At 42.9% G+C, this 25,249-nt stretch overlaps 1 protein-coding gene across 1 annotated transcript in view; it reads right to left on the reverse strand.

The window, feature by feature from the left end:
* The window catches only part of pea15 (proliferation and apoptosis adaptor protein 15), a 40,924-nt gene extending 18,180 nt beyond the window's left edge, over positions 1–22,744 (reverse strand). Inside the window, exon 1 of the mRNA XM_066723064.1 lies at positions 22,414–22,744. The gene's annotated coding sequence lies outside the window, so the exon portion shown is untranslated. The remainder of the gene's footprint in view (positions 1–22,413) is intronic.
* Between the last annotated feature and the right edge of the window lie 2,505 nt (positions 22,745–25,249).

Raw genomic sequence — 25,249 nt, forward strand, 5'->3', positions numbered from 1 at the left:
ATGATACTGGCCTTGGATTGGGTTAAGGATGCTAACAACATGAAACTACAACCAAATCAACACCATGATCGAAAAAGGCTTTGAGTTCAAGTAAACTCTGGATGATCAATTTATGGGTGCTTTAAAAGGAACCATGAGTTTCTTTTTCTCCACCAGATGGGAAATTCTCTGATTTAGGACACTGGTTTTAATGGCACATTTCAGACAAATCCAAGCTTGTGGACTTGGATTACGCATGGTTACGGATGAGGTCAGTTGTGACAAAGCAGGTGTGGAGAGGGGTGAGGCATGTGGGTAAGGGATAAGTGAAGGGGTTGCCAAGGCTGAGAAATGAAAGGGATCTGGGATAACTGGCAGCAGCCCTGTCATTTTCCTGCTTCAGGTTGGAGAGAAAAACAAGCATCAAAAACAGGCCGAGCATTTGAAGTGCGATCAGATCTTCTGACTAGACAAATTCACTTAAAAACAAGGAGGATAGGAATAGAGAGGGAGGGGGGAAGGAGGGTGGCAGCACTGCCTGTGTGCAGTGTGCACTATTCATTTATCAAAGCAAAGGGAACATTGCTTGTGTGCTGACAGTCCTGCGTTCCCTCGTCAATTGGTCTCAATTACTGATCGTTCAAATTCAAGCAAGTTGCTTATTGAATTTAGTGCTTGTCTGCTGAGGATGCAGTGTCTGGATACAGTGGCTATAGGCAGTATTCACCCCCCTTATATATATATATATATATATATATATAATGCATTTAAAAAGCTTATTTGTTTTCCTTTTATTTACCCAACCTACTGCACACATTCATTGTGGGGGTAAAAATTGAGGGAGCGTGAAAAACATATAAAAAATTGAAACTTGAAAAGTATGCATTGCATAAGTATTTGCCCCCTTTGCTATGACACTCCTAAATAAGCTCAGGTGCAACAAAATCACAGAATAAGTTTAATGGAAGTGGTTCACACAACTTAAATGCACAGAATAAATGCACCATTGAACACATGCATTCAAAGCAAAGATACTATCATGAAGACCAAGGAGCATTCAACACAACTGTGGGATGAAGCTGTGGAGGCATAGATCAAATCTGAAAATCATACAGCATTCCATGGCTGAGATATTGAAAAATTGTAGACTGGTAACAAGAAAAGACTGATTAGCCTTGAAAATTTCTATATGGGTCAAAACAGTCACTTTTGAGTACTCTATGTCCTTTAATAAGTTATTCTAAACATCATGCACACAAATGGACACCTTCTGTGTGGCAGCTATTCAAACTCTGGTCATCCCACTCTTCATTAAAGTTCTACATTGCTCAATTTTACAGCGGCTACAAAATCCATCTTTAGTCACTTCCAATTGTGCCCCTCCTTGAAAATGTCTGTCTTTTAGGGGTAGAAAATGCAGAAGAAAAAAACAAAAAACAAAAAAAAACAGGAAAACACGCAACACAATGGCATTCCTAATTTCTAAATAATACCACCGCTGACCACAAACAATAAAATTAATCGTACAGCCTCAGTATATTCTTGTCACAAAATTGTTAATCATCACAACAACCCAATGGATTTATTTTTTATTAGGATCCCTGGCAGATGTTCGGTCCTGATTTATTTGTTTATTTTTATTTTTTTCAGGCTAGCTGTGCCGCAGTGTAGTGTCAGGGGACCACTGCTGGTAACAGAGAAGGGCAGGCCATAAAAGCTCACTTAATAAAGGTAATTATTCTAGGGGCTCTTGGGAATATTACACAAGCCCTTGAAAAAATGCGGACAGTTTGCCAATAATGGAATATTTTATGACCGGAGGGGGGCTGGCACAGAATACATCACAAAAGGCAACACGATCTAGAATAAACCCCCCAAAATTCTGGAGAAGGGGGTGGAATACTACAATCTTTTTCCTTTTCCAGTACATCTCATACATTTCAATTTAGCTATAGAAACCAGACTTCCACGGCATAGTAGTTTTGAGCCATGTCAGGTTGCGCACCCCACCATGCTTGTGAAAGCAATCGGGTGAAGGATGCTTCAGACCATTACATGATTTGGTGAAATCTCATGCCTTGAAAGTTTAAGCCATATTCAATTCAGTTCCCTCAGTGCAGTCCTTGAAAAACCTGAAATGGATGCAACAACTACAAGTGGGACGCCTTGTAGGCCTTCACTGTTGTTACTCCATCAATACTCCGTGCCACCCGCACATAGGTGCCCCGTAGGGCTTCCGTTCAGAGTGGGTTCACTGCCAGTCGTGCCTTTCTCACAGGCCACTGCACAGCAACCCCCCGTGTGCTACCAGCTCCGGTACACAGGCCCTGGCTCTACACCCAGATCACTGGACACATCAGGCAATGATCAACAGTGGATAGCAGAGTCGCAGAACATGCCTCGAATAAACAAGGGTGTTTGTGTTTGGGGGGGGACTGTTGTGTGTGTGGGGGGTGGAGATGGTGAAAACTACCTTGGATTTTAATTTCCTGTCTTCAGTAGAGTCCCCAAGCAATTGGAGACTGTCCTGTTGAGGATTTCTTAGTTGATAAGGACTGGAATTTTATTTTTAGCAGTTATTGCGGTTATACTTCTTATCTAGTATAGACAGACATTACCTAAATCTGTCTGTCCTTCCATCCAAGTATTTTTTCCTCTCCAGGAGCATGACTCAGCTTGGCAAAATTACTCTACATTATGTTACTTTCAGCGAGAAGGTTGCTCCCTACAAACTAAGAAGATGAAAAGCTTTTACCCTTGTTCCCCCCCACCCCCACATACAGTGGCATACTATTTCTGAATTTGTATTATTAATTTTCATTTCTACCCCTTTAAATCTTTAATCTCTAGATTAAAGGTTTAACAGACCGAATATAAAAGGGCGCCTTGGCCAAATGCAGGTCATACTTGCAGCCACATTTAAGTCGTTCATTTTAGGCTACAGTCATTAGATGTCACCGTTACAACCCATAATCACAATCATGATCACCCAATTCCTAAAGTGTTAATTTTACAACTTTATGAAAAAACTGGACACTGTTCCCTACAATTGGTGCATTTAACCCATCTTAGAAACATCTATATTTAAAACTGTCTATTAAGGCCATCTTGTTCAAAATAAATAATCAACAATAAGGCAGTGCACAACTATTGCCATTACTGCAGCGCTATGCCCAATACTTCAATAGTTCACTGCCTTTCCCCTTTGTTTTTTAAAACGCAGAGTGAAATTAAGAGAACTTGACAAGATAACATTTCTCTCTCTCTCCCTCTCCCTCCCTCCCTCCCTCTCTCTCTCCTCTTCCCTTCCGCAATGGTTCACTCACGAGCAGGAGCCGAGCCCAGTCGCCATGGAAACCCAGCTGTGACTGGCTAGCCGGCTCACTTCCTGCAGGTCGCTATGGAGACACTTCCTGCTCGGGCAGAGGAAAAAACAGCAGCTGGATTCGCCATCGGAATTAGAATTCCACTAATCCTCCAACTCCCCCCCACCCCCCCACAACTACACCCAATGCCCTGGCTGTTTTCTCTTGGCCTATCTCTGCCTAAAGCCGGGCTCTATACGGGTCAATGCAAAGCACCATCTATATTAAAACAAGGAAAGGCATAAACAGAAGCCCGTTCGAGATAGGAAAAGCCACACACAAAGGCCACGAGTCCGTCGAAGCCACATCGCGCTCTAATTTCTTCATTCCTCCTCTTTAACTCCTTCTAGTGCAGGAGCACATTAAAACAGGCTGCAAATGGGTCAGTAGGAAAGAATAATAAACTGGGAAGCAGGAGTCCCTGTTAAGGGCAGGCAAATACTTTCAGACTGCTCTTAATGGTTGTGCCAGTCCTGTTTTTTTAAAGCAGGGCTTCGTCTTCCAGAGGAAAGCCCCCAATTCATCTAACAGTCATTAAAAACGAGTTAAAAAAATAAAAGTTTCCTTCCTTGATCTCCTTAAAACATAAATGGACTGCCTTCAGTAGATAGATCAAGTCAAATTATCTGTGTGATCTGAGTTATGCTGCTGAAGGGAAACATAGAAGTTGTGTCCTAATCAGAGGCCTTGTCATCCAGCGCAGGACAGTCTAAGGGGCAGCAAATGGAAACCCACGCCTGCTGGTTCATGATATTAAAATGACTAACATAATACTGCAGACTCATTGTACACAGACTTTTGTACAAGTTTCACTTCTCCGGGGGCTCAAGAAATGTCCTATTAGAACATTTAGTATGGATCCTCACTTTCTCCTCCACCCTTCGATCTGCTTCCCTCTCTCGTGCTCGCGCTCTCCCCCCCACCCCCCGTTTCCAACCGCCGCCTCTCTTCCTTCACCCCAGGAGACAAGTTTTTCCTTTCTTCTCTTCTCTTCTCTTCTCTTCTCTTTCCGCACATAGTGAAATGAGCCACGTGAGAAAGACGTTCATGAGCACATGGTCTTCGATAGTTAGAGGGATCTCATTCATAATTAAAAAAAAAAAAAAAAAAAGTTGGCAAACAACCTTCAACAATGAAAAATGAATGGATAACATCTTGTGTGGGGGGGGGGGAGGATGTTCGCAAATATAATCACGTGTATAGGAATATCTATGGGGAGACATTCTTTGTGAAAGGCGATGGGGTCAGAATGAAAAGGCATGCGGATACACACAGAATGTCAAATCTCATGTGAGTGCGGTTTTAATTGTTCAGAAATATCCCAGATTCTTGGCTCGAGAGCCTCATTCTCTTGACATTGTAGGAGATCTCAGGAAGAAGTGGCTTCCAAATAATTTTACATTTATACATGTTCATTCCAGTAAAAGGGCCAAAAGCTACAAACTCTTTTTGGGCTCTGCCAAGCAACCTGATAGGGGCCTGCTCACCTAATTGGATTAAGATTTGCCCCGTGGTCTTCTGTGGAGAGGGTACCAATAATCTCGGTCCTGCATTAGCACAGCACTGGGCCTGTAAATCAGCAGGAAATCAAACTCAAGTTCTCTCTGATGTTCTTAAATGACAAGCAGCCTAATCGCAGTAATGTAGTTTTGACCAGGTTTCCCTAGGAACCAAAAAATAAATAATAATACACTCCCTGATACACTGGACAATTATATAGGTTTAAGTATAGACCTATTTCACTTTTAATCAATGTTAACATGAAAACAACAGCTTGATCTTACAATCAGTATTTCCATTCTTCTTACACTTGTCAGAAAAATCTTCTGCAGGAATGATTAGCTTGTTTTAGCCTTGTTACTGAAAAGAAACGAGCCGTGCTACATTTTTCCACCAAATACCTTCCTCCGTTGTTGGTCTAGACCTTCACTGCCCCCTCACCCCACCCTGAGGGACCACAGCCTCAGAAAGTCTATTACATAAATAAACTGTAATAAAAAAACTGAAGGAACAAGTTCAAAAATGATTTAAAAGTACAGAAATGATTCGGAACAAATTATAACCTTTGCCAAAGCTGGGAACCTTTCCTTTATTATTATATAAAATAATAGTAATAACATCTAAAAAGTTAATGCCGTTTGAGAGACTTGGCAGGATCAGTGTAATTCTCTCTCAAATAGATAGGACTGCTTTGTCTTGGCTAACCACACTGTACTGTAAAAACAGCACTTTTATTTTTCCTTCTGCTTCTTCTTTCCAACAGACATCTTCAAAACTAATCAAAAGACTCATCTTTCAGCATTTTCACGACCACAAAAAAAAACAAAAAAAAAACTGCCATTTGGGACAATGCATTCCGCCTCGCACAACAGTGAAGAGTGAAAAGAGCACAGAGCAAAAAAGGGAAAAAATTATATATATGACGCTTGTTGTCAACGCACCATTGTGCCATTTTAATCGCTTTCCTTCAAATCCCCAGATGAGGTTCCCAATTGTTTCACTGGGGGGTCTTACATTTCGGTAAAAAAGTTATTTTGGTTTTAATTATGCAGTTTGCGCTGCTGGGTTTTAAACATTGTATTCTCTGGGTGTCAAAACGCTGCAGAGAGGGTTAGAATAAAAGATCGCCTACCGTGAAAAGGCTCATTCATAGAGTGGATTAGACGCGAAAGGGGGATAGATAGCGGGCACAATCTCGACAAAACAAGTACAGTGTGGCCAACGGCAGCGGGATTATCTACCCTCGGAGTAAGTACAGCACAGGCTAGAGCAGCTGTATGTATTAATCCAAGGGGGAAGGTCTTTTAAGATAAAGGGAGCTCTATTTAACCAATTATCTAAGCGTTTATCTAGGCAACAGCAGCTCTGCATATCTGTCAATAGTGCGGGCACATCAAAGGCTACTGGCACCATCTAATTCAACCAAGGATCAGATGTTGCAATTAATGAAGGCATTTATCTCCCTTCCCCTAGCAGGCAATGGAATCCGAGACTCAGTGCTCGGAGTAGGTGTTTCGTTGTAATGCATCTATCTATCCATCCATCCATCCATCCATCAGCAGGACAAAGTATTTGATTTAATGAAGGATTGAACACACCTCTGTATCATCACAACAGGTACAATACATTGGTTCACAACAAACACCCCTTTATATGCCTAACCTACACATGAGCCATGCCTGCTATCTCACACCATCCTCTCTTAAGAATAGAAAGAGAGAGAATTATATGCCTAATAGTACTGACAAGCTTCAGACTAGCACTGCTCTCTGGCCACAAATCAGAGTCAACAGAATTATAAATGACACTGAACAAGCCAAACATTCTGATCTGGAACATTGGGACAAAGAAACTAAATCCCAAAACAAACTGGATTGTTATCGGGCCCTAAACAGAGAAAACACCCTGGCAGAGTCTCTCTTCACAACCAGAGATACAAAGCAGAGACAGATCCTGACCAAGTACAGGCTCAGAGACCACAGCCTGGCTATAGAGACACAGGCCGACACAGGCAGACTTGGCTGCCCAGAGAGGACCACTCGTTCACTACAAGACAGGATAGGTGGACACCAGAGATGCACTCTCTCCTGCATGGCACAAAATACTCCATAACAAGGGAAAAGTACTTTGAGCAAATCACTAGGTCCCTCCCACACTTCAGACAAATGTTAAGTTGACCATCCTGCTGTGTGGGGGACACACAGACCCCTAGCAGCCCTACCACATATTGAGGGGGTCCCAATGAGCTCCTTCCATTTGGGGCACAGCTGGAGAGAGGATATCTCTATAATACAATCATTTTTCATTACTCTTTTTCTATGGTTGTGTTCATGTATTAAAATGCATTATATATACTTGTATAAATGTACTGCATTCATATTCGTTTCTTTTTATCATTTGCATCTCCTTTTGTACATGCTTTGGCAATACATTATATATGGTATGCCAATAAAGCACACTGAATTGAACTGAATGAAAGAGAGAACGAGAGACAGAGAGAGAGAGAGAGAGAGAGAGAGAGTTCAGTCTCTATACCCATCAATCCCTGGGTTTTCTGATGCCAGACAGGCTATATTCCAAAAAATGACATGGCCTGCTGTGACCCAGAGAGATTGTATACATGTATCACACTGGGGGGGTGTGGGGGTGGGGGTAATGAAGAAAAAGGCAGAGGGTTGGGGACATACATCAGCATGAGAGTTAGAGTACATCAGAGTTAGGTGGAGCTCGGCAACCGCTTTAAAAACGTGCCCATCAGCTCACCGGCTGGGCTCTGGTGCCATCGGACTCTGAAGCGCCCCGGACCTCGCTCTATTGTCCCGGGATTCTTGTACGCACAAAGGGCGCCATTCAGCCAGAGAGATCCGTGGATATCCCGGGGGGGGGGAAATGCTGAGTCGCCGGTAGCCTATCCTTCACGATTGCTGAGCCAGGAGAAAGTGAAGCCCAGCCGTCGTCATGCAATTGTGGAAAACGGTGGGGGTGGGGGGGGCGGGGGGATGTGTTAATCTAGCTGCAAGTGTGGCCAGTTTTTAGACTGGATGGATGCCCATGACAGAGACTATCTATAGCTCAGTGGTTGGAGCAAACCTACTGCTTGGCCCATCCTGGTTTTCCATTATCTGTGCCTTAATTCAATTAGTGAACCGACAGTTAGACCATTTTAATAGTTTTCACCTCTGAAACCAGTGGATGTGTCACGTAACTTTATATAAAAAAGGAAGCAAAGTGAATCACCTTTAAGAGATGGAAATTTGAATTAAGGCCGCTTATAAGTTCAATAGAGGGTTGTATTCATTGACAAGGGGTTTGGCTGGATTCAAGATCCAGAAGATGCCTGGGACCCACAGGCCAGGACTGGGCGAACCCCGTCTTAAAGTCTTAGAGATAGTGAAGGAGAAAGGCATTACGGGAAAGTGGCTCGAGTTGAGAGGAATGGGAGAGAGAGAGAGTGGAGGGCAGCATGAATTGGTAGCTGCAGTTGGAAAGGCAAGTGTGGGCTACTGGCGAGACTTCGGGGACTGGCAAAGCCGGAAGGGAGGCAGTGAGGGCGAATGCTGGGAGTATTAGATGCCAGGCTGGGAGATCGGCTCAGGGGTAGCGCAGTTTAGTGCTCTGGGCTCTCGACTCGGAAGGCCATGGAATGGATAAAGCACAGGGGTTCCGCCCGGGCATCGGAACAGTTTGACATTTTTTCACCCCCCACTGCCCTGGGTCCTCATTCTCCCCCCCACCCTCCATCACTAATCTAAATGGCAATCGGTTCAGATTGCTGTAGGAATAAAGCAGATGGTTTGATTTAAAATCCGAGAGAGAGAGATAGAGCGAGAGAGAGAAAGAGAGAGAGAGAGAGAGAGAGAGGAGAGAGAGTGAGTGTGTGAGGGAGATATGTAGGTCACTAGAGAGTGATGAGTGCACCAAAGTATATTGACGCCTTTATACAGGCTTAACGCAGATTCTCGTTATGCTCGGCTTCTGTAGTTTATCAGAAACACTAAAGAAATGGATACTGTGCCAAGTGGATTTTAATGGATGAGCTTAAACAAGGCTGCAGCGAGCAAACCTTCTATTATTCATTATTATTTTGGGAGGGGGCTCTATAATCTACAGAAAACTTTATTTTCTGATAAGGCTCTGACAACTTTCAAAAACCTGCGTCTGCAACACACAGTGAGGACTTTGGTGCTGGATGGAAAGCAGTTGTGCATATCAGTCCAGTCGATCTGTCATTTCATTTCCTGCTTGTTGAGCAGTCCTCGTACTTTTAGGGATGGCTTGGTGGCCGTTTTCTGCTTAGCGAGTCGTTTTGATGCTGACAATGTAAAACTGCTAAAGTAGATTTTGGACAGACTTCCAAAGAGCACCAGAACTATCCTCCTCAGATATTTTCCCAAATAATCACATACATACACTTCCAGCGATTTACAGTTTTATTGCAACCACTTTAATTTTTACCTGCAGTGTAGCGTCCTCAAGTGCTCGAGATTTAATTTTAAATTAAATTACGAGCTGTAAGCTGCTCAAACAGCCAGTATCGAGTTGCAATGTACTCAGCAGTAACATTCGGGCACTGGAACCCAGACTAGCGGTCGCACAGCGGGGTGAAATGTCCTCGGTGAGTCAGACCTCACAACTCCTCACTGAAGAGAAGACAAGCACATGCCAGTTCTCCACCCACATCCGACCTGCTCCTCGACTCTGGGGGCACTTGGAGATAGCTGGCTGACCGTTTCACCCCAGATCTGTATCCACTAAGATGATAAAAAATAAAACATCAAAACAGTGAAATGAGAATGCCAGAACCTCCATGGCAATTGAATAACCAGAATACCTGCAACCCCCCCCTTTCCCTTAAAGAGGTCAGTTTCAGTTCAGCCTGAGCATGTCTGGATTTTAACATCTGCATCTCAAGGGCTAAGCATAACCGTTAGTGCTGAAGCAGGTTGACGACAAGACCAGGTCACAAAGTGCAGATAATATTAAAGAACAAACTTATACAGTCCTATGCGACCATCTGAGAGGCTCAACCTGAGAGCCTAAGAGACTTGACTGCCTGACAAAACAAACCAGGCCAGCTCCCTTTTCATATAGATATTTTTCCCCCATACACACACACAGACAGACAAACTGCCATCTCCTCAGAGCACTCTGCGATCTTTACGCCTCCTTCCCTTCTGTTGCCCGGACTGTAAAATCAGCAAGAACAAGAACTAGAAATCCAGCAATGACAAAGCTGGTCTCACATTAGTTTGCATTTCCATTAGCCACCACCAGCCTCTGAACCCATATCAAGCTAGGTCCCTGAATCCCCTCTGTCGATGCCCGTATACCTTTTGCTTCGGAGGAGAAAGAAAACCCCAATACGGTCATACTTTGAAGGCATTTTTGGGAGCTTTGTCTATCATTTTTCCTTTTGAGAATATATGTCAGAGTTACACTATAATGCCCCCAATGTCTTCTTTGCTTGATAACTGAAAAGTCTTCTTTACTTGCTAACTGAATGCATGCCTTTGGGTTTGCAAATACTGTCTTCATGTTAGTAGCACTCTTTTGGCATGTTGCGAGTGCCGTGTTTGTTGCTCGACTGATGACAAGAAGACAAGAATGTCTGAATTCTTCAAGATCACGTTAGAGTCTAAGGAGCACAAAAATAATCTGCGCTGCATGTCCTTTATGGGTACAGGTATGAAGCACCCTGTAATTTGCAAAGATAGGAGAGACACACACATAGACAATTTGTATCATGCAACCCTTAATTAAAAATAAGAAGGTCTTTCTAGATTTTCTATAAGTCTACAGGGAGATGAAAGCATCTGAATTAGAGATGAAAAAAAATCACCCTAGGGAGGAAGTGGTGACGAGATTCTAATTAAAAGACTCATCCAGCTAAGAATGAGCGAACAATGCACACAGGCAGTCCAGTTGCTCCAACAACACAGACCTTTACATTTTCAGCTGTACTGACTGGAGAGGCTGGTATCTGAGCTGCACAGAACTATGCGGATCGACTTTTCTGTGAGACGGATAAATTAGCAATGACAGTGATGATAGAAGAGCAGAATAACGAGTCTGAATAGGGTTACATAAGAGATGAAATATGGATTCACCTAGCAATACAAGAATGGTGTCCCTCCTCCCCACCAAAAATACATCAAAGCAAAAAAAGTGTTCCTGATCAAAAGAAAAACTGCATGAGATTTTATATATATATATATATATATATATTATATTATATTACGGTCTTTAAACATTTACAAAACTGGAATAACTAGATCACTGCTATAGAGGGAGTTAATTACAAAACATAAGCTATACAACCATCTTTGTCAATCAACTCTGGTTGACAATAATACAAATAATAAAAATGGAGGGAAAAATCCAAGTTGCTTCATGCTGCTCTACCCTGTATGGAAATGTGTCCGAAGTTTTGAAGTTGTTCTGTAGCTCTGTACCAGAACTGATCTGAAGCGGACCCTCGGCATGTTGGTCCTTCAGAGTCAACGGGCAAACCATACACGGATGAATCACGGGATAATGGCCGAGACACTAATATGTGGATGCTCTTAGTTTCGCAATTACAGCTGCGGTAAAGCCCAGGACGGTCTGTTCTGATGTGCACTGGCTACAAAACACTGCCATTTAGTTAGCCGACCTTCATAGAACAGACTGAATTCTATCAGAATACAAAAATAAATACTGCGACAAATTTAATAACCAACAATGCCAGAAGAAAATTGAATTACGGAAAATTGCCTGTCGGGTTGCCGGACAGTCAGAAGAGCGAGTTATACATAATTTACCCGGACGGACACACTCTGGCCTCTTTCCATGAATCGTCTAGAGCCGGGCAGAATTGGACCGTGTTGTCCATCAAGCCTGGGACTGCGGGGGGCGAGGACGGCATATCAAGTTAGACAAGTGTGGATGCATTGCAAGCCCAACAGGGATGTGCCAAGACTCTTTTCAGACTCCGAATCCGATTTTTCTTACCCAACTTTGCAAATGCACGATTCAGACGCTAACCAGGAGGCTCAAGAGCCCACGCTCCCCTCCTCCGAGACTCTTCACCCCCCAGGCACATTGCTGCTTCCCGTCATGCAGTTCCTGGGATAGAATCAGCGTGACTTCAAATGTGTCCACTAAAAGGGACATGACACCTTTTGGTAATAGTGAAATCCGCAAACAGGGGTCACTGCGGCATGTTATAATTTTGGGGAAAAAACTTCCTCCCCCAGCCAGCTATAGTTGACAGAAGTCACTAATAATCTGGGACACCAAAGCACACCAGGCAAGTGGCACAACCCCGGATCCGACCCTGTGGTCTATAATCTGAAGTCAAGACATCATTCTACAGCACACACCGAAGCCTCCCATATCACATCCTTGACATAAGGGTAATGAGGACAGGACAACACAAAGGAGAAGCAGACACAAACACAGGAGGTTACGGATAGCTCAGTCTTGTGTTTCACACAGAGGAACTATAGAAAAATCCAGTTACCACTACGATCAGAAAACCCATTTTTAATATGTCAAGATTTCATCGTACAAATTATCCCCTTTAAAGTCCTCACTATGACAACATCTGGGGGGGTTGGGATTATAATAAATCAGGCCTAACCACATCCAGAGGATTTTGCCCATGTGGTGAGGTCAGGGGTCACACGGCTGGGTTGGCTTCACCTTTCTCCATCACATGTGGGTTGATCGGGGGCGAGTGCTATGGTTTGTATTAGTTTCCAAGGTCACTACATCAATAACTTATGTTAAGGTTTGTAGGCTGGTGGTGTACAATTCAGAACCACCCCCCGCTCCCTCCTCACCCACTCCCACGGATATTGACCTCAGATCAGAAATTGTAATGTTAAGAGCTGGATGATTTTTATTTATTTGTTTAGGTTAAGGTGCTAGCTGAATCGAACAACTAAATCCCAACAATTGGAAATTGGAAACCTTAGCTGGATGAAGTACAGAGAAGATGATTCAAAGAAAGTGGGGGGGGGGGTGGGGGGGGACGACTGGACTCAATAAAAGAAATGACACACTTGAAGATGCCACAAGAGATTTTTCCTCTAATTACTGTCGTCAGTACTCTCTGAATTGAGTCAGACTAGTGGTACTTAAGTGGCTGTGTGTAGTTGCCAATGAGAAAGGCTAAGGGAGATCAATCGGGATCCGGTCACAGTGTATTCTGAACACATTCTTGCTCCATTAATCCCCCCCCCCATCTCTCCCTCCCTTGCCTCTCTCTGCTCTCGTGGAAAGGTCACCACATTCTCAGGTCCTGTCGGGAGAAACGGCTGCTAACAAAACGTATCGATCGCAACGTCAGGCAGGGACGAATTCGGAGGAGATGCAATGTCAAACTCGGTGAGTCAGAAGGGAGCGCTGGCAGGGTTCTGTGTGGACAGGGAGAGAGGCAAGCTGGGCGCACTGGAGACACACAGTAGGACTCTGTGGTGAAAGGCAACCTTCTGTGTCAAAGGCAGCAGAGGGGTTTGAGTTTAACCACGTTAATCTTGGTCCACTAACATTTCCCGACACTTGTTGCCTTCCGCAGTAACAAAAACGTTTTTATTCCGAATGGATAAAGAGTGGTATTGTGAGAGTGAGGAAGCAGACAGGAAGTCCGCAATACTGGGAAAATTAAAACTGAGGAATAAATGGGGTCATATGGAATCTAAACAACAACACAATCTGTTAACTTGAGACATGCGAGTCAAGTCAATGTGATCCGCCCCCCCCCAAATTAAATTACAATAATTAGGTTCTAAAGAGTTTCATTCAAGTCAAATTCATTGATTCTGGCAAAGCTGTGCTCACACATATGTTGACAGTGTCTGGGAAAGCGGTACACTTAACAAGAATTATTATAACAAGTTTGGAAATTCATAATTTATTATTGAGTAAAGCACATTATGCAGTGAGGGTCCAGTACTACTCCCTGCAAAATCAGCGAGTTGCAAATCCTGCACATCGTCAGATTGATTTCACTATCTACCCCTCAGACGTTCCTGGACAGAGCTGGAAGAGAGGGAAGTATACCAGGAAAACATTCCTGCAACCGTCCCCTTCTTGACTCATTTGAGAAGCCTTTTCAAAACGTATTCTCATGACTGCCAATGCTATCCAGCCACCGGAAGACTATAAACTAACAGACCTCAATGTTGAGACCACACACCGGCAAGCAAGCGCCATTCACAAACACCAACAAGTAAGAAAAACAACTCCCTATTAGAGAGCTTGATGCTGCTCTTTTTCTAGTGCTCTTGGATGACTGCACAAGTTCATACATCGGAGCTCTTCAAATGTAATAACACTAACAGAAAGACTTAAAGAACAGCACACACACTCTATCCCCTTTAACTCAGAGCAATTTTCCATCTGTTCCTCTCTCACTCCATATGTGCACCTACTCTCAAGCCAAACATATTGACCTCATAGTGTTGCTATTGTCTTCTAGATTTCAGAGAAATGGAGATTAAAGACAAGGCTGACCCAAGGCCTCTGCTAACTGTAATGGGGCCTCACTTAGTGGGTCAGTTGTAGCCACACCAAAATCCTTCTGGTGTCCACATCATAGAGACACCAACTACCCCCTCACCCCCACCTCCCCCCTATGAATAGCAGAGGAATCTGAACCTTCATTCTCAGGCCCCCTGTTCGAAACCACTAGACATGGTCAGATTTTTCTGAGTCACTGCATCCACTTTCAACATCTTTGGATTCCTCTTTCCAACCACAGGCCCTCCCTAGAGACAACAAACGGAGTGAATGAGAAAGAGAGGAAGTGAATGATTTCAGTATCTCTTGTTATCACACTTTAACAGAAAGCAGATTTGGGGGAAAATGCAGACAAGCTGACATTACCAGAAGCATTTTTAATTCCTTTGCAAGTTTTGCGGACTACCGGGAACAGACATAACAGCTCTTGCGCTGCACTTTTGGAGGCCAATCAACCCTGACCATCTTGCACGGCTCATGCATAACATGGACATACATGCACCACACCCATCAGCTTCCCTGGCACACTTCCTTGGCTGTCCACTCCCATTCTTTTTTTGTGTGGATCACCCAGTTACGCTGAAAGAGGAAATAAAAAATAATATAAAACTAATCAACAGGGTCTTGTGATGATAATCAGAGTGCTGCTATTCTGTCGTTGTTGCGATTTATATTTTTTAATCCTAGATTGCCAAGCCCACAAAAGCTTCAACTCTTCAGGTAATACAGGTATTAATTAGGTATTAATTAGCCCAACACAAGCTGCCACAGGCATTTGAAGCTTGGTGAACCAATCACTTATTACTAGATTACTAGATGAACCTTGGAGAGATTTGGCAAATTGAGTCAGCTACATGACAGTGCAGATCCTATAGTTTCCACATGGCACAAGCTGAGTCAACTATGTCTCACAAAGCAAGTATTTATTACAAAAATATTGTAAGGGAATTGAAACTCTTAGTCTGAAACTGGTTAACATCAGATGTATGACGCTTCAGCAGATCAGCCTCATATTGCAAACTTTGCTGTACATCACACAATAACACCCCCCTTAAACACCTTTCATTAGATCATGATCCAAAAATGAAAAGATGTGGGCGAGCGTGCAACATCTGTCGTGATCTTTACAGATAAAAACAAAAACAAAAAACAATGAACACGCCAATAACAATCAGATACCCAACTGCGCAACCCTATTCACTGATACTTAAGGGGCAGTCTGTACATCGACCACCCCCTCAAAGGCATCAGCAATCTGCCGCAAGGTTTGCATGCCAGTCAGAAATCTCTGCCACCCAACAACAGTCGGCACTCAAGAGCAAATACTATCAACATGAAACACGCAGGAAAGCAAAGGGAGCCAGATCCATGTGGGGCTTTACAGTGGTGCTGGATATTGCAAGATTCCCCTGAGCTAGTATAGACAGATGTGTGGAGCGTTGCCTGTGTTACCTGAAGTGGATCAAAGGGACATTCAGCAGGGGTCTGGATTGGTTCCCTGGCACAAACTCGAGAGGCGGGAAGCAAAGGATCATGCTACCCGCAGGGCTCCCAGTGCATGCTCTCGCTCTCTCCCCGTGCATCCCAGAATCCTGATATGCCGTTTGATCTCCAACTCTTTGATCAGAATTACCATACAAAACATGGCTTGCAACTGCAAAAGTCTAAATACACTTCAAAAAGCGAGATGCATGCACATACAGAAATAGTATTTAGAAAGGGTTAATTTCCTGCTTTTGTGCTATACAGAATTGCAAAATGTGACGCGCCTCGTTGTGAATGCGTATTTATACACATACACACCGTGGACGGATTCATTGGGAGCGCAGCTTCTGCCAGAAGACGGAAATTATGAAGGATGACAAACGTCGAGCTTTCGCAGCTCCAGCTGCAAGTTAAGCCATTTGCAAAAGCTGTCAGAACGCCAGAGGCAAGATTATCTTGCAACGGCGGTACTCCCATGTCCTCAAAATAGCCTTGGAAGTGATCAAAAGAGAGCATTTCTTTGTTTTGATGAATGTACAATGAAGAAATAAAAACATCAGACAACAACAATGGAAGCTGAAAAAAAAAAGTAGGAAGTCCAGTTCTCGTGCACGTGTGAGCTGCCAAAACCTAAATGCTAATACCACCTCATCTCTATCATGGCCCCTCTATTCTCTGAAAGTCTATTCTGAATGCTGGAATCTTTTAATATTGCAGCACAGGAACCTGCTGTACCACAATTTCCTGGCTATGTCAGATCAGTTGGGTTTCATTGTTGGTTTATACTTCCCCTCCTCATTCTTTTAAAATGCATACATCAATTAGGCCTAGTTGGTCAACATGTTTGAGGTGAGTACCTAATTTAAGCATACACACATTCTAATTCTATAAACTATAATCACCTGACCTGAATCCAATTGAGCATGCATTTCACTTGCTGAAGGCAAAACGGCCCAAGGCCTGGCAGAGCATCTCCAGGGAAGAATCACAGCATCTGGTGATGTCTATGGGTTCCAGACTTCAGGCAGTCATTGACTGCAAAGGATTTGCAACCAAGTATTGAAACTCACAATTTAATTCATGATTATGTTAGTTTGTCCAAATACTTTTGAGCCCCTAAAATTGGGGGGAACCACATATAGAAATGGGAGTAATTTCTACACCGTTCACCCAATTTGGATGTAAATACCCTCAAATTAAAGATGAAAGTCTACACATAAAGCACATCATTAATGTTTCCTTTCAAATCCATTGTGGGGCGTACAGAGCCAAAATGATGACAATTGTGTCACTGTCCAAATATTTATGGACTTAAATGTACATACACATATATGCATAATATAAATAAAACATGTATAGTTACCAGTGGGTATAACTGTAGAAAAACAGTTAATGGGATATCGGATTTTTCCAGATAATGTCTGCAGCTCTGATATAGAACAGGCTTGATTGACTCTGAATCCTGTAATTCGATACATTTTGCAAGGAGGAGGAACTGAAAGGACACTCTCAGTTGGAAAGTCTATTCTACCTCCCCCCCGGGTCCAACCTGCAGAACAAAAGCAGGGAGATGAAAGGCAGGTAACTGAAGAGCCAATCAGTATTTGGCATCACAAAAGCACCACTTCTTCATGCTGGAGTCTGTGTTCTCCCACATTCAGAGTTCAATACATAGGGCACAGCTTTCAAACACTGTAAGCAAATCAATTTTTCTTATATATCTTATACACACACACACACAAACACACACACACATCTACATAGATATATAACAAAACAGCAGTAGTAAATATTACACAAAGACTAGGGCAGCACAGTGTGTTAATCTATATACATCTCACAATTATTTTCGTTGTTTATTTTTGCCAAGTATACATATTGAAACCAAAGTATATGAATTCACTCTATACACCTTATTTAGACACAATCCATCCCAGTTGTCCATGTCTATGCTTTTACACTGGAGAGCCAGGGACCTGCAAGTTTAAGAGTAAATCAAAATCCACAATTTGTCGCATTCTTTTAAAAGAAGGAACTGAAGATAGGAGAACCTCCTTGACACTAACTGAGAGCGAGAGTGAGTGAGAGTGAGTGAGAGTGAGCGAAGCCTAAATCCCACATGTGGTCTCACCTTCCAAGAGAGTTAATGATGTTCTTGGATCAATAAAGCTACTGGCCGCCAAACAGCATGATGCACCCAAGGCCCTTGCAGCGTTTGGCACCTTGTTGGAGTAAAATAACGATAAATAAATTTGCGAGAGTGGGCAAAGTGCAGCATATCACCATATGGAAGAAGAAAAAACAAGAAAGATGATGCAATGACACTCGCCCAGCACCCGATGACCGAACCACACAAAGAAGGCTGGGGATGTCATGTCATACACAGCAACTCAATACACGGAGTGAAACGCAGCCACACAGCACCAATGGTATGAGGTGGTGGCTGAGAACATTATTAATGCACCTCCGTTAATCAGGTTTTAAGTGCAGAAGGTTGAAACAGCGACTGGACAATGGAATCAATCACCCTGTAACTTAGGTATGAGACGCTTCAGGTCTTTGGGTCTCATACGCCCCCTCAACGCAAGCATCCTCTGCCTGGGTCGACCCTGCACTACTTATGAGGTGTCAAGGTGGTTGGGTACATGCTCTGACTCTTCAATTTCAATAAGCAGGTTAGATCTGCGGGCAATGAGGGCACAGTGCCCCTCGCCTCGCTCTACGCAGGTCAGTGCTGGCCAACTGACCCACCTCCTGAGGAGAGATGCTCTTGAGTCTGGTCAACCCACTTCTCGCTAAAAAGCCTGTCAGAAGCCGGGCCAGTGTGTTCGTGAGGAAAAGGGCCATCACCTGTGTTTATCCTGGTGTCAAACAATGGCCGATGATTGTTAACGGTGCCCCTTCACACACATAAACCATGGATCATAACAAGCCCAGAAAAAATCTAAAGCACGGCACCACAATAAATACTTGTGGTCTGAAAAACAATTAACAACAGATGGAGAAAAATGCGCATGGTTTAAGGCATGGCTCTGTCAACAGCCTCCTGTCACAGAATTGAAAAAATAATAAATTCTGTCCACTTAGAAAAATAGAATATACTTGAAAGTGAGCCATTCCATCATGGACCCCGATATGAAGTCTTGCCTGACACAAATCTCTCCCACATCACTTCCGGTCATTACCAAGGCTAACATGTGTTCATCGCTTACAAGCAGACATTGCTAACACCGCAAGTTTCGTTTTCTACACAACGTGCCCAACCAGCAATCACATTATGAATCAGGACTCTAGGTTTAAAATAAAGAGGGTGGGGTGTAGCCTTTCACCTGGACATTTGCAATGTTTACAGCCTCTGACAAAACCTGAATTTCAAGGCCAGACTTAAAATAATGATAAATTATTAGAAGCCTATTACCAAATTAGACTGGAAAAAACAGCACAAGAGCATGCTATCCATCTCAGCCACTAATAGTATTATTTTAAATTTGGAAAATGTTCTGGAGTGGATTACGTCAGTCTCCAAGAAAAAGACAAAATAGAGGAAGAGAAAACACTGATGGGGGGTGGGGTGGTGGTGTAGTCATACAACAATTGCTGTGCACTAGTAAAACAGTAGTTTGGTCTCATAACTCATGTTTTCCCCTCTTAAAAACATAGCCGTATGCTGACAAACTCCTTGAGGAAAAAAACTTTTGGGGGGGGCAGCGAGGGAAATTAAATAAACTCCATGCTTTCTTTTTGTTCATATAACGGTATACAAGAAGCCTGTGTTGGAGTCGCTTTAAAAATCAATCACGTCCCGACATGAAAGCAAATTGAATCAACTTGTATCAAATCAAATTACGGCAGCAAGACATTTTATTTAGGGGAAAGAAAGTAGATTAAACACTAAATGTTACTGGCACGTCTAAGCATACTAAACACAGAGCAGAAGAATCAAATCTTCACATTTAACCTCTTCCCTGCCGGCTGACACTGGAGCACAGCAGGGATTCATAGATGCATTGATTTCCCTCTTTATATAATAATTGAAACTAGAATAATTGTAGGTCTTTTCTAAAACATGGGTTTTATTTCTTCCCAATCTATGATGACATAATTAGACATTAATAGTATAGATTTGTTATTTTGCATTTCATAATCTTAACATGAACATAAAAAGTTGAATGTATTGTCCATCACTAAGAAAGAGTATTTTCCCCACCTTTTCATCTAGATGTCCTTTATCTGTTAATCTCTATCTACATAGTTACCCAACCTGTCACAAACCACCAGTGCTCCTTCAAGTTTTGGACAAAAAACTGTTATTTTAGTGTTTTGTTTTGTAGATTTTTTGTTTTATTGTTTTTTCTGGGGCAGTAATCAAATTATGGCCAACGGATTAGAGGCGTTGGAATAATGTGCCCTGCTCCAGAACAGATTGACTCGTTTAGGCCCAGGGATTAAGAGAAGGCATTAAAGGGCCGGGAGTTTCAGGGAGTTCGAGATTTTGCTCCTTCATGTATTGCTTTTGACATTTTGTTACTCTGACTGCCCTCTGGGATTGCCTGTTACTTCCCTGGACTCTTCCAGCACAAGCGGTTGTCAAGACTTCAGCTGCAAGTTAGAGGAAGTGAGGGGAGGAGGGTGAGGGGGAACTGTTACAATGTAGGATTTTGTTATTATTTTTTACCAATGGGCAAAAAAAGGGAGTGGCAACAAGCCTGTTCTTCCCCTGCGTGAATTTAGCTCTTTTTACTCCCATTAATCATGAATCCCCCCTCAATATAATGTGTTTGTTTTTCATGTTTGGTTTGTATCTATCTACCAATGTATGTATGTGTTATTTCTGGAAGGTCTATGGAGTAATTGCATTCAACTATGATTATATTCAATGGCAGCTAGTGGATTATTTTAATGCTGCACAAATGGATCTCTCCGAAACGTCTCTAGGAGTTAAGGAGAGGAGCTAGGCTTTTATTAGGCATCATTTCCTCTTAATGTTCAGATAAAGAACAGAGGAGGGCATCAAAATAAGTGTCCTCCTTTGCACTCTCATCCTCTGGCCCGCAGACATACCCATTGCGGGCAGAGCAGCTCATATTGTTTGTGGCTGACTGTGGAAAAGTGTGATTGCATTTAGAAACACATTTATTGAAATGGCTTGTTATCACTGACAGTTGTTGCAATAAAAAAAAGAGGTAATGAAGTCACATTTCCTCGCTCTCTTCAATACGCAATACATAATGGATGCTCTTTTTATTACAGTTAATGGAGTTGCTGACATGAGAGTTCATTAATCATGTGACACTCAACACACTGGCAGGTTGTGTCTTTGTATAGTTCTGTGAATCATATATCTCGCCGTTTAAACACTTTAAACACAAAAATAAATGTATAATACAGGTGGGTGAGTTTGAAGATGAAACGGATTAGAAGCCACCACATCCTAATGTGACTCGATGTTCAAATTGAAAGCATTTGCCTCCCATGTTGAAATGAAGCCCAAAACAGCCGTACCCGTTGGAATGGATGGACATCAAGCGTTCAACGGTAACTTCAATGCAAACTACGTATTATTAGTAGTAATCATATTTATATTACAATCAAATGTACGTTATCGGTCATTTGTAAAGGAATTGGACATCACTGCATGAAGGAAAGATTACAAAGTGTTATAAGAAGATGTATAATACATGAACACAGATACTACAGATTAGGTACACAACCATAATTATCCCAAATCTCAGCCTGCAAACATATGCATATGCTTGATCAGTCTCCCGATCAAATATCGCAATTATGCCGGAGCACTAATACATGAAGTCAATGGACAAGTGGAGAACAGTGCAACATGGGTTGATTTCATGTCTGATTACTGGTATTTAGGTTTACCACCCTTTTAAAGACCTGGTAAAAATAAAAGAAAGAAAAAACAGTCTGGTCCATAGCATCAAGGTGCCATTGAAGAGCGCGGAGGCAGCGAAATGGGTCCGAGTCCGCACGTCCCCCTCGACTCCGCATCTGTGGAATCTTCCAGATGTTGCTCTACTGTATTCCAGAGCAAATCCTTGTTATGTATCTGCTTGGGCTGCTTTCAAACGGAGGGACACATAAACTAAGCATGAAACATAGACATTTCGAGAAGTGCACGGGAGACGCCGACTCGAATGGTAAGTACAGCTTATTCAAAAAACATATAATGTCTATTATTCCGTCTAAGCACTAAGTGTGTGTCACTGTGAGATAAATACAACGCAGGCGAATATTTCGGGGGATACTTGTACTTGAAATTGAAGGGCACACTTCAGTCGGAAACTGTGGTCCACAATGAGACTGTCCATTAAAGCAGAGAGAAGTATTGCAATAACTATGAGTATTGCGGGATTTAGGAGGACGTGCGATGCCATTTCAACCATCTACCCCCCAATCTTGTGAACTCTATGCACTGTGATGGCTTACTTGAACAGACCGCATCACCATTAAAAAAGCGACATACATCGCGGTGTGATAGTTGCAAACAGTATTCAACCAGACCGACCACTGTGTATAGGAGTATCGGAAATGAGATCACAGATCAAAACGTTATTGTACTTACTCCGGGCGAGGGAATGTGCCGTGTCAGTCGCTCACAGAAAGATGCTGCTCTCTTTTCTGGGGGGTGAAAAGCCTCAGAAGTGGGTTGTTGTCTCGTCTTGTGCAAAGGCCAGACTGGAAATCCTTTATTTTGTTCAGAGTCGCTGCTGGCTGCTGCACAACCTACCGCTCAAGCTGCACAGGGTATCGACTGCGACTCCAACCTCGACCAGCGTCCACTGTGGTGTAGCCGGCTTTTTCTCTGGAAACGCCTTTTCTCTCTCTCACTCTCTCTCTTTCTTTCTCTCACAGCGCCGTCTGACTACACAGAGACACACGTACACACACACACATTTTTTGAAGCTGATGTCACCACGCTATCCGGTCAACAGATCCCTCCTCCTTCTCTCTTCCCCGTCTCTCCTCTGTCTCGGTGGCACATCGTGCTCCTTTCGGTTTGCCGGGCGCAGGGCAGGGGGACACACGACGAAAGAGGGTCGGACCTCCTTCAGTGGGCGCTCACTTTCTTGTCCTTTCGCCCAGAATGAGGGCAGATCTCTCAAACAGCACGGCGATCACATCCCACCATCCCACCATCCCTCCATCCCTCCATCCATACCCACCGCCATTCATAAACTTTAATAGCAGATCAAACACAAGGACAGTCCAGTATCCACCTGTCATAACTGTGTCATTGGATACACCTGCTACCTCTCCCTGACAGATACACCGTTTCAGACATGCACTCATATGTGCCTTTCCTCTGGAATAGCTGCACGCAAGTATGTATTTACCAGCCGCTACTTTGTATGCATTTCCAGAGCACCGCCACACAAAACCAACAACATTTGATCAGCCAATTAGCACAAGTGAAATGCATACCACAGTCACGATTTGAGACTGTACAAAAAAAAGAAGAAAGCCACCACAACATGAATAAGTATGACTGTAGACCCCGAACAGATGTAAAGCATTGACGAAGCCGGTCCCACGTCGCTGCGTGGGGAGGTGTTCGTGTATCAGAGATCAGGGACTCAGTACTGAGACCCACGACCTAGTGATGATGAACTGATGAACCACTTTACACTTTGCCTAGTTTTCTAAAATTACTTTTTCTTTAGGTTTTGGTTTTAAATATTTTCTGAGCGTATTCTCAGAGCTGTTCTTTCTCTGATTCATCCATAGAGGCCTTGTGGCTTTGTCAGGGCATCATCTACATTGCAATGGATCCAGAACTGGCCTCTTTGGCCCCTTGTAGCTTCACCACATCACTTTCCAGTGTTGGGCCTCCTTACTGCTTGCTTGCATTAAATAGAATTAAAAAGGTTCAAGGACTTATCCACACCCAGAAGGGCTCTATGCTTCACCAGAACTTGACATGATCGCAAAAGCTAACTAAATGCCATTTTCCTATTTTAAGGCCTATAACAAGTCACCCTCGTCCCCAAGTGTCTGATTGGTTCATTGACTGACCAATGAGATAGTAGGATGAGGATGCTCCATCACACCCTGCTGGGGGGGCCCTAACTTTCTCAACTTTTAGGGGTCTCCAAATGTAGCTTGTGGAACCAGGTGGTTGAGAAACGTAATTGGACAAAATAACGAACAAATTGAGCAGAATAATTTCCGGTACCCATATCCTTGATCTTGAAATTATTTAATGCTCAATCAAATAATCTGTTTATTGTAGAGTCTAACAGGGGCAGTGGCAAATGCCTGGGGAGTGCTGAGCAGCATTAACAACAGAAACCGGTTCTGTGTTTTTCTGCTGCTTAATGAGAGAAGGGGGGGAGAAAATTAAGAATAAAATCATAATAAGGAACTTCAGATTACAGATCACAAGTTTGTCTATTTTTAGGAAATGGGAAAGAAACCAAGAAAATCAGGAACAAACCAGACTGCTACAGTAGGGAGAGGGACAACAAGAGAAAGTAGAGATTCCTCTTTCAGAAGGGGAAATAAGGGAATCAGCGCAAAAGCAAAAATGCCTCTAATATCACCAGCCGCGTGACACACTGCTAATTGACAGTTTCCAATACAAAGATTAACACTTTTTATTGTATCCCTCTCTCGCTCTCTCTCTCTCTCTCTTTGTAATTTGCATCTGAATTGAAATAATTTCCATTAATTGCTGTCCTCGTTAATGGAATAAGCCTGGAACCTTCTTAAAAAAAAAAAAAGATTTGATCCTTATCAATTAAGCTATTCAGTCATTCATCTCCTTTTCCGTTCGAATGGGAAAGGACAGCTATTACCAAACCCTACAATTCTGATCTCCTTATTTTAGTTTTAATTTAGTTTATTTGGTCATTTTCAGGCATTAAAAAGTCTGAAGAAAGAAAATAAAAACTAGGAAAAATGGAGACCTGAAGTGAATTTTGTTCACTTCTTCATTAACCGCTGGTGCAGTAAATCATACATGTGTATAAAAGCACACAGACATACACATTCACAAACATATTCCCTGAGAAATGATGGGTTTGGGATTGTGTGTAGTAGAATAATCAGAACTGTAGTTGTTTAGTGTAGTAAAGCACAACACAATACAATACAATGCCATATAATAGTCTACAGTATACACAGATCAGCCATAACATTATGACCACCTGCCTAATATTGTGTAGGTCCCCTTTTTGCCACCAAAACAGCCCTGACCCGTCGAGGCATGGACTCCACTAGACCTCTGAAGGTGTGCTGTGGTATCTGGCACCAAGACGTTAGCAGCAGATCCTTTAGGTCCTGTAAGTTGCAAGGTGGGGCCTCCATGGATCGGACTTGTTTGTCCAGCACATCCCACAGATGCTCGATTGGATTGAGATCTGGGGAATTTGGAGGCCAAGTCAACACCTTGAACTCGT

This window comes from Amia ocellicauda, chromosome 14 (assembly GCF_036373705.1).
Source record: "Amia ocellicauda isolate fAmiCal2 chromosome 14, fAmiCal2.hap1, whole genome shotgun sequence".
NCBI classification, from domain to species: domain Eukaryota; kingdom Metazoa; phylum Chordata; class Actinopteri; order Amiiformes; family Amiidae; genus Amia; species Amia ocellicauda.